Here is a 9327-nt window from a genome sequence, read left to right as displayed (position 1 = left end):
CGTTAGAAAAAATTCTTTTTAATAAAAATAAAAAATACTATCATCAAAATTTCCCCACAGGGAGCTTTGCGGCTACTACTAAGTATAAGTCTATGCCATACAAAATTGTCCAATTATTCACCTTCCTTCCACTTTCAAATCCTCAAGACTGTGTAAGTGCATCTTTAAAGGTCTTCTAACCCCTGTGAGGGAGTTGTCCAACAATTCGCAAGGCAGCGTGGATTCTGAGAGATTGTGGTGGACCTGGTGGTGGAGAGCTCGCAAGAGCTTAGCTGGAGGACTGAGCCCCTGGCCCCTTTCTGTGTCTTTTCTAATAACTACTCATTGCCCTGCTCAGGTCTGAAAACGTGCAGGTCACAGTCTTCAGAAGGATTCATAACAAGGGCTATCAGAAGCCGTAAGTGACAGGAAACCTACTTCCAGCTCAGAAATCCTCTTGGGTGCATGTATCTGCTGTACCAGAGGGATTTCTATAAATAGCAGCCCAGGCAGCAGCTAGCAGGGCTCAGCTCTAATGCTTCTGTGACCTGGGACTTTTGCAGTTGATTCCCGGGCAGGCAGTGGGTGGGCAGCTGTCTGCAGGGCTCGCTCTGGCAGACAGCTGCACAGCAGGCATTAGTGATGGAAAAAGACTCCGCGGGGGAGCCCTCAACATGGCCAAGGCCGCCTCGCAGCAGCACCCAACACTTCCCCTCACGACTCCATACGGCGAATCTGTGGAAAGCATGGGCTCTAAAACAAAGATGCCCAAGGGAGACTTAGGCCCTGCATGGAATTGGATAATAAGGAAGTACGCTTAGAAATAGCCCCCTCCCCGCACCACCCATCCATGGTCACCAGGCGCGCTCCCGGCAGCTAGCTTGCACACCTGCCTATCAGCTTCAGGTAACTGAAGGCCTCAAGCTGAATCAATTATTCAAGGGCGAGGCAAGAAGCAGGGAAATCCTGAGCCTTTATAATGCTCTGCACCAAGACCCTGCACAGACGAGTGATGAGACAGTGCCATGAGTTGGGTTAGGACTTACATAATTTTGTGTCCCTAAGGGAAAGACAGGGTGGGAGAAGTGGGGGAGGGAGACTCTGCTCCTGAATCTGGAAAAACTTTGAAATACGTGCAGCGTCTCTTCATTGCTTTTCCATCTCACCACTGTGTGTTGGAGCCCTCCCCGGGTCCATAACCGTGACAACCTTATCGGAGTCACGTTGGGTCCCACTTGCAACCTTTTCTCCTGATCCAAACCAGCCTGTCTTACATCCCAGGATCTGGTCTCCGGGCCCTGATGTCTGCCTGCCAACCCCAGAGCAGTGATGGACGGATGAAGAATTAGTGGCAACCGGCTGAGACGGTGCCTGTCTTAGTGAAGGCAGTTTCTCTCTCTGGGCAAAGCTGCGCAAGCCGGCCTTACTCTGATCCTGTGCCCGCGGTTGGTGCAGCCACACCAAGTGTGGGTCCACTTCCAGGGTGGCCTGACCCAGCCCTCTCCTCTCACATCTTGGCAATGGCTTTGCTCTCTTACCTCATGCAGGGCTCTGCTTTAGTGGTCCACCTCAGAAAGTACTCCCCTGTCTACACCACCTAAAACTGCACCCTGTCTATCTGTCCCTTACCCTTTATTTATAAGGGCATTATTTATTATAATATATATTAAGATGCTTTTTTTCCTTCTACTTAGTAACTACCTAACTTTATGTCAAATACTCCTATGCTATAAAGGTCCGTTTGTAGCCCCTCTAGAATATATACAAAATATAAGCTCCGTAAAATAGCCCATAGACTCTCTTTGTACCGGAGAGAAAATCATCTTTCCCATGCTTTCTTCTAAGAGAGAGATCACATGCATTATGTAGGCAAATGACTCCCTATGCCAGTGTCCCTCTCATCAGAGGCTAACAGTATTCCTGGCAGCCTAAGTCCCCAACACATGGGCAGCTTAGAATTAAAGACAAATGGTTTCTTGAGTGACTTCTGTCTTTTTGCGGTTAGAACTCTCGGGGGAAAAAAGATCTCTGATTTCTTTTTTTTTTTTTTAATGTTTATTTATTTTTGAGAAGAGAGAGACAGAGCATGAGTGGGGGAGGAGAGAGAAAGAGGGAGACACAGAATCCGAAACAGGCTCCAGGCTCTGAGCTGTCAGCACAGAGCGTGACGTGGAGCTCGAACTCACGGAGCATGAGATCATGGCCCGAGCTGAAGTCAGACAGACGCTCAACCGACTGAGCCACCCAGGCGCCCCTAAAAGATCTGCGGATATGATCATCTCTTTGAAATCAGAGAACAAACTACTTTTAAACAAACACATACAGATTTAAAAGAGTGGGTTTCTCCATCAGGAACTGGGATTTTGACTAAGAATAAAGAGCAAGGAGGGGCACCTGGGTGGCTCAGTTGGTTGAGCGTCTGAATTCAGCTCAGGTCATGGTCTCACGGTTCCTGAGTTCAAGCCCCTATCGGGCTCTCTGCCGTTAGCGGCAGAGCCTGATTTGGAGCCTATGTCCGCCTCTGTCTGCCCCTCCCCGGCTTGTGCACGCTCTCTCTCTAAAAAAGAAATGAACATTACAAAAATAAAAAGAATAAAGAGCAAGGAATGTAGTGACTCTGGAGCTCCAGCCATTCTCAGGGCAGGTGAGCCTGTGTCCAGCATCGGGCCCGTGGAGGACAGGCTAGAGAAGGGGTTAGAAATGAGAAATTGAGAAGCAGGAGAAGTCTCAGAAGTTTCTCCCTCTCCTCCTCCATCCAGTGGGACCCTTCTCCCTGCCCCCAGGTGCCAAAGCCATTAATATTCCTTTCTCATCCAGTGCTCACTTGCCCTCTCTACCCTCTGCTCACCAGCAAAGAATTCATCCAAACAGTTGTAAAATGACAGATCCAGCTTAAAACATTAAGTCTCCCAGGAGTTATATTTTTATTTTTCCTCTATTTTTTTAACGTTTATTTTATTTTTGAGGGGGGTGGAGAGAGAGACAGAGCATGAGTGGGGGGGGGGGCAGAAAGAGAGGGAGATACAGAATTCGAAGCAGGCTCCAGGCTCTAAGCTGTCAGCACAGAGCCCAACATGGGGCTTGAACCCACGAAGCATGAGATCATGACCTGAGCCGAAGTCGGAGGCTCAACCGACTGAGCCACCCGGGGGCCCCATGGAGTTACATTTTTAAATGGGAGATGTAAAATCTATCCTTAGAAATGAAGCTCAAATATCACCTTCTTTAGCAAACCTCTCCCTACTCCAAGTGACTGTCAATGGCTTCCCAGTTGGGGCTCCCATGACACTCCATAATTTCTCCATCTTGCATGTGCTGCATTTTATAATAGATGGTGTGCTTGTGAGTTCCACAGGGACAAGGGATACACCAAGCCCCAAGATAATATAGTTGTCAATGTAGAGCAGGTACTTAATAAACATCGAATGAAGGAAGGAACAAATGAATGATTGCATATGTTGTGCCTACTGTACCAGTACCCCTCAAGGGCAGAGTTGGTGTCTTACTACCTTTCAAACTGAAAGGTTAATATAGCCTAGTCCAGGCAGGACTTTGCAGCCAGACTGCCTGAGTAATCCACTTAGCAGCTAACTGTGCCTCAGTTTCCACTTCTATAAAATGGAGACAATAACAGTACCTACCTCGGGGCACCTGTGTGGCTCAGTCAGTTAAGCATCTGACTCTGGGCCCGCATCGGGCCCTGTGCTGGCAGCACAGAGGCTGGTTGGGATTCTGTCTCCCTCTCTCTCTGCCCCTCCCCCTGCTTGCTCTCTATCTTTCTCTCAAAATAAAAATAAAAATAATTTTTTAAAATAAATTATAGTACTTCATAGGTGTAATGATAATTAAAAGGGTCAACATTTGTAAATTACTTAAACTGGTACCTACCGTGTACCATGTGAGTATTAGCTCTTAGTATTCTTGTTATGACTTGAATTCTTAGTACCTATGTAGCAGAGACTCAGTAAATGGGCATGTTGGGCATCAGTCACAGATGGGCAAGGGACAAAGTTACACATCCTCCTCCCCCCGCCCCAGTCACACCACAGATGCCCACTCATGCCATGGGTGCAGACAGCAGGTCCGGGGCATGGAGGGAGACGGGGGGGGGGGTGAGTACCAAAGACCAATTCCATCAACCACCAACTTCACTTCAGCGTTCCCTCCGTGCAGTAGTGAAGACTTTGTTTTTTATGTCATTTTCTGAAATAGTACAGGTATCAGTGGAATCTGTACCAAATTTCTTTAAGTGGCTACCTCAAGTTGCTGATTCCTTTAACCAAGAAGACTTAGTCTTCAAGTAGATGAAGCAGGTGGTTAAACACAGTCATGTTGATAACCCTTTCATTAGTCTTGACCTTAATCTTCAAGAAGGGAACATCCTCACAGTAAATATCTGACCACCCTCCACTGAATTGCTACTTGAAAATTACTATTCAGGTGACCCGTCGGATCCAGGCAAGAGTATCCTGGAGATAAAGTGATCTGTGGGCAATTTTTCTTCAATTACGTATTTGTAAAGCAAATACTGAGTTTCTGATTGTGGGAACTTAGCAAAAACAGTCTATAAAATGTTTACACCAAAACATGTCAAGGTAAATAGGGATATAGAGATAAATATTAAGGAAAACCAACATTACCAAAACATTACCAAAAGCAAGTTTCTCCATTTTCTTTTTTGGATGACCTAAGCTAGATCTGGGATCAAAAGTCCTAATTCATTTATGCCTGTTTGTTGCCATGAAAGAACTATGGGCTTTTATGCAGATGCTATACATACTGAATTATGTTTTGTTCTTTGTTTTTCATACTTTTCATCTTGCCTGCTATACTTTAATTTCTTATAGTCTACATGCCCTCCTCTCTCTCTCTCTCTCTCTCTCTCTCTCTCTCTCACACACACACACACACACACATACACACACACACAAGAATGTAAGCCCGATATGGAAATGATTTATTTTTATTTTGTGCACTTCCCTATTGGCACCTGGCACATAGTAGGCACTTATTGAAAAATTGTCGCATGAATAATGAAATTACAAGTCTTTGGAAACAAATTGTACTCTCCAAGTGAAATTCAAACACTTCATAAAATCCCGGAGGTTTGCAAAGTCCCCATTCTCGAAAACTTGTCATTTTCTAGAGCAGAGCCAAGGTACTGAAGGGAAAATTCTGAGGGGGAGCAGAAGCTGGTGATTATTCTAATAAGATAGCTAGAGAAACACCAGAGGACTAACCACTCGGTGAAAGTAAAGGGTGACCTTTGCTTTAACACAGAGAGAAGGAAACTGGAATAAAAACAGAAACATCTATGAGAATTTATCCTTTGCCAGAAAATGTTCTAGGAAAAAAAGATCGTGGACTAACTTTTCAGGTATAGATTATTTGGTTTGCACCCTACATAGTATGCGGCCAAGTCTTCAAAAGGAATGGTCTAGTGCTGGTGAATATGCGACTAGCTACCATAAAAAGAGATATGGTCACTGAATGTGGGGTCAAAGTATGGGTTTAAACGAGTTTTCCCTTCAACAAGAGCAATGAGTATGGCCTTGGGCTTGTTAACTGCTCTGTCTCAGTTTCCTTATCTAGAAAAAGGGGATAATAACAATGCTTACCCCTCATGGAGTTGTTTTTCTTTTTTTTTTTTTTTAATTTTTTTAACGTTTATTATTTTTGAGAGACAGAGAGAGAGGCAGATCATGAGCAGGGGAGGGTCAGAGAGAGACACACAGATTCCAAAGCAGGCTCCAGGCTCTAAGCTGTCAGCACAGAGCCCGACATGGGGCTCGAACCCACAAACCTTGAAATCATGACCAGGGCCGAAGTCGGACGCTTGACCGACTAAGCTACCCAGACACCCCTGCTTTTCTGATTTGATAAGAAAACAGGTAAAGCAGTGACTGACATAGTATAATGGTTCAAGACGTTATTAGCTGTGGTTATCATCACCATCAAATCCTATCTCCATGGGGCTCACACTATTTGGGGATGTTGTTTCGCGAGAGTACCGTTCTCTCCTAAACTGTGAACTATGAAGGACCAGTCACTCTTTTCCAAGGGTGCCATGCTCTCTCAGCACGGGGCCCTTGCACTTGCTGATAGCTCTGCTGGTGTACCCAGCTGCTGCCTAATTAAAACATCGGCTCCTTGTAGGCAGGGGTGATGTTCATTCATTACTGTAACTTCAGGTTGGCAGAATGCCTAGCTTATAGTAGAGGCTCAAGAAATACTAAAAGGATGACTCTTTAATAACAGTGTTGACATTTTGCTAGTATCTGAAATAATTATTTTACCGATTAACATGACTGTTGCCTAACTCTGTTTTGAACGACAACATCCCTAATAAATGCCCTAACAGTAACCTGAACTGTACTACGAAATAGAAACAAAAAGTCCAAATATCATGTCACATGGTGAGGTTAGGACAATAGCATTTGAAAGGCCAAGACCAAACTAAGCCCCCATTTAGGCTTAAAGTTCAGAGATTCGAAAAATGTCAAGACCGACCAAAATGGAGCCACAAGGACTGGATTCACAGTCACTGAGACACACAAAACATGTGGATCAAGGTGGGAAGCAACTAGACCTCGGGCAACAAAGACTTATGATCTCTGAGGGACAGGAAACAAAGGTGAGCCTAGCATTGCCTCGAGAGTGTTTGCAGACCACAGTGCAGTGAGGGGGTAGACAGCAGCAGATTCTGTGAGTTGAGGAGGTGAAGCCGAGGTGACAGCAAGGTGGCCAGAGTTCACAGGACAGAGTCCAGGAGAGGAGAGCTCGGAGAGAAAACCTCAGATGATCTGAAGAGGAGCCCCCTCAAGTAGTCAGCTAAGTACTTACTGCTTAGGGCGTGCAAGTGAGATAATTAGTTGAAGCTGGGGAAAAACTACTCTTTTAGGGAATGAGAAGAAACAGTGCTCCATTCTCAAACAGGTCCAGGAATAGCCTCCGTTCCCATAGCCAGACAGAAAACCTCATGATTCTCAGGCCACTGGTAAAGTGCAAATAACTTTGGCTGAGTACTGAGGAACAATTATTAACCCTAGACTGAGCATTCCTCCAGACCCACCTAACACATCTTAAAAGCAAGACCTGAAAGGATCAATTTCTTTTTAAGTAACTTCCTTGCATTCCAGAACAATATTTATAGAAATACAAAAATATCTTGCAACCAAGAAGATAAAATCCACAATGTCTGGAATCCAAAAAATAAAAATAAAAAATAAATTATCAGGGATGAAAAGAAGCAGAAAAATGGGACTCATGATAAGGAGAAAACCAATCCATTAGACGAACTCAGAAGTGGCATCAATGTCAGAATTAGAAGACAAGGACATTAAAATAGCTATAACACTATTCCATATGTTCAAAAAATTGAAGTAGATGCATGGAAGTTATTTTAAAAAAAAAGATCCAAATCAAACATCTAGAGATGAAAACTACAATATGTGAGATGTTAAGTATAATTAATTGTACCCATGGGTGTAGGAGAGCTGACAATACTCACTATTCTTAGCCCTTCATCTTGTTCATGTCTGTGCCCTAATTTCCCTCAGGGACTCCATGTTCTAGACCCCTCAGAGGTTAATGTATGCCCTGACCAGAATGCCAGAAGCCTCGTTCCGATCCTCCCTCTGGGGTACAGATGGCACTACTTTAGATAACTACCCTTTGCTCCATGAAATCTGTGGGTCAAGGTCTGGACTTTGTGGAGAAGAACTTCCATGACACCAGAATTATTGTCTGCCAGATCCCCCCTGTCAGTAAGTTAACCTGAGCATAGCTCTGTATAAATGGTATGCAGCGGCTTGCATCATTTTTTGGTCTCAAAGTGCTTTCTCAGTCTGGAGGATACTTTACTGTCCCTCCTTCACTTTCTAATGGCAAAGTAGAGAATCCAGATGGAAAGATTAGTGACTCAAAGACATACAAATAGAAGCTATCCAAATTGAAACCAAAAAAGGGAACATTTTTATAACAAACAGAGTATCTGTGAACTGTGAGACCATTTCGACTGGGCTAATACTTGTGTAATTGGAGTCCTTGAAAGAGGACAAAGATAGAAGTGTAGAAAAATGTTTGAAGAAATAATGGCTGAAAAGTTTCCAAATTTGGTAGAATTATAAGTCCACAAATCCAATAAGCTCAGTGAACTCCAAGTGCAAGAAACCTAAATAAGACAATGTCAGGGCACATGATAATTAAATTGCTTCAAAACGGTGATAAAAAGAAAAATGTTAGGTGGAGGGGATTAAGAGGTACAACCTTCCAATCACAAAATAAATAAGACATGAGGCTGTAATGTACAGCATCAGGAATATAGCCAACAATATTGTAACAACTTTTTACGGGGACAGGTGGTGACCGTTTCATAATGTATATAAATATCAAATCATTGTTGTTTAACTGAAACTAATATAATATTGTATGTCAATTATTCTTCGATTTAAAATGTTTGATAGGGGTGCCTGGGTGGCTCAGTGGGTTAAGCATCTGACTCTTGATTTGAGCCCAAGTCATGATCTTCTGGTTCTTGAGATCAAGCCCTGCATTGAGCTCTGTACTGGGCATGGAGCCTGCTTAAGATTCTCTCTTTCTTTCTCCCTCTGCCCCTCCCCTGCTCACCCACATGCTCTCTCTCTCTCTCTCTCTCTCTCTCTCTCAAAGTTTGATAATAACAAAAAAATATTTTAAGTTTGATAATAAAAAAGAGAGAAAGGGAAATCTTAAAAGTAGTCAGATGGGAAATACACACATACAGAGAAACAAACATAAGAATGACAGCAGATTTTTTTTGATAGATTTTTTTTTTCTGGAAACAATGCTATTGAGAAGACAATGCAACAGTATCTCTAAATGTACTGAAAGATCATTTGATGAGGCAACTATTACCCTGATACCAAAACCTAACATAGAGATTACAAGAAAATTACAGATCAATATTGCTCATAAAGTTGGCTCTGTTTATTCAGACAATATGATTATGTGGTCAATGTGAGGGAATCTACAAAGATACTAGAACTAATAAATGAGTTTAGCAAGGTCATGGATATAAGATAAATACACAGAATCAACTGTATTTCTATATATTAGCAATGAACAATTGGAAATTAAAATTTTTAAAACAATACCATGTACAGCACATCAAACATATGAAATACTTAGAGATATATCTGACACAAGATGTAAAAATTTATTCACACTGAAAAATACAAAACATTGTTGACAAGAATTATATAAGACCTAAATAAATGAAGAGATATAGCATGTTTCTGAGTCAGAAGAATCAGTATCATTAAGATGTTCATTTTTTTTAAGTTGATCTATAGATTCAATTCACTGTCA

This window comes from Panthera uncia (assembly GCF_023721935.1).
Source record: "Panthera uncia isolate 11264 chromosome D3 unlocalized genomic scaffold, Puncia_PCG_1.0 HiC_scaffold_8, whole genome shotgun sequence".
Classification (NCBI taxonomy): Eukaryota; Metazoa; Chordata; class Mammalia; order Carnivora; family Felidae; genus Panthera; species Panthera uncia.
This window is presented reverse-complemented; position numbering follows the sequence as displayed.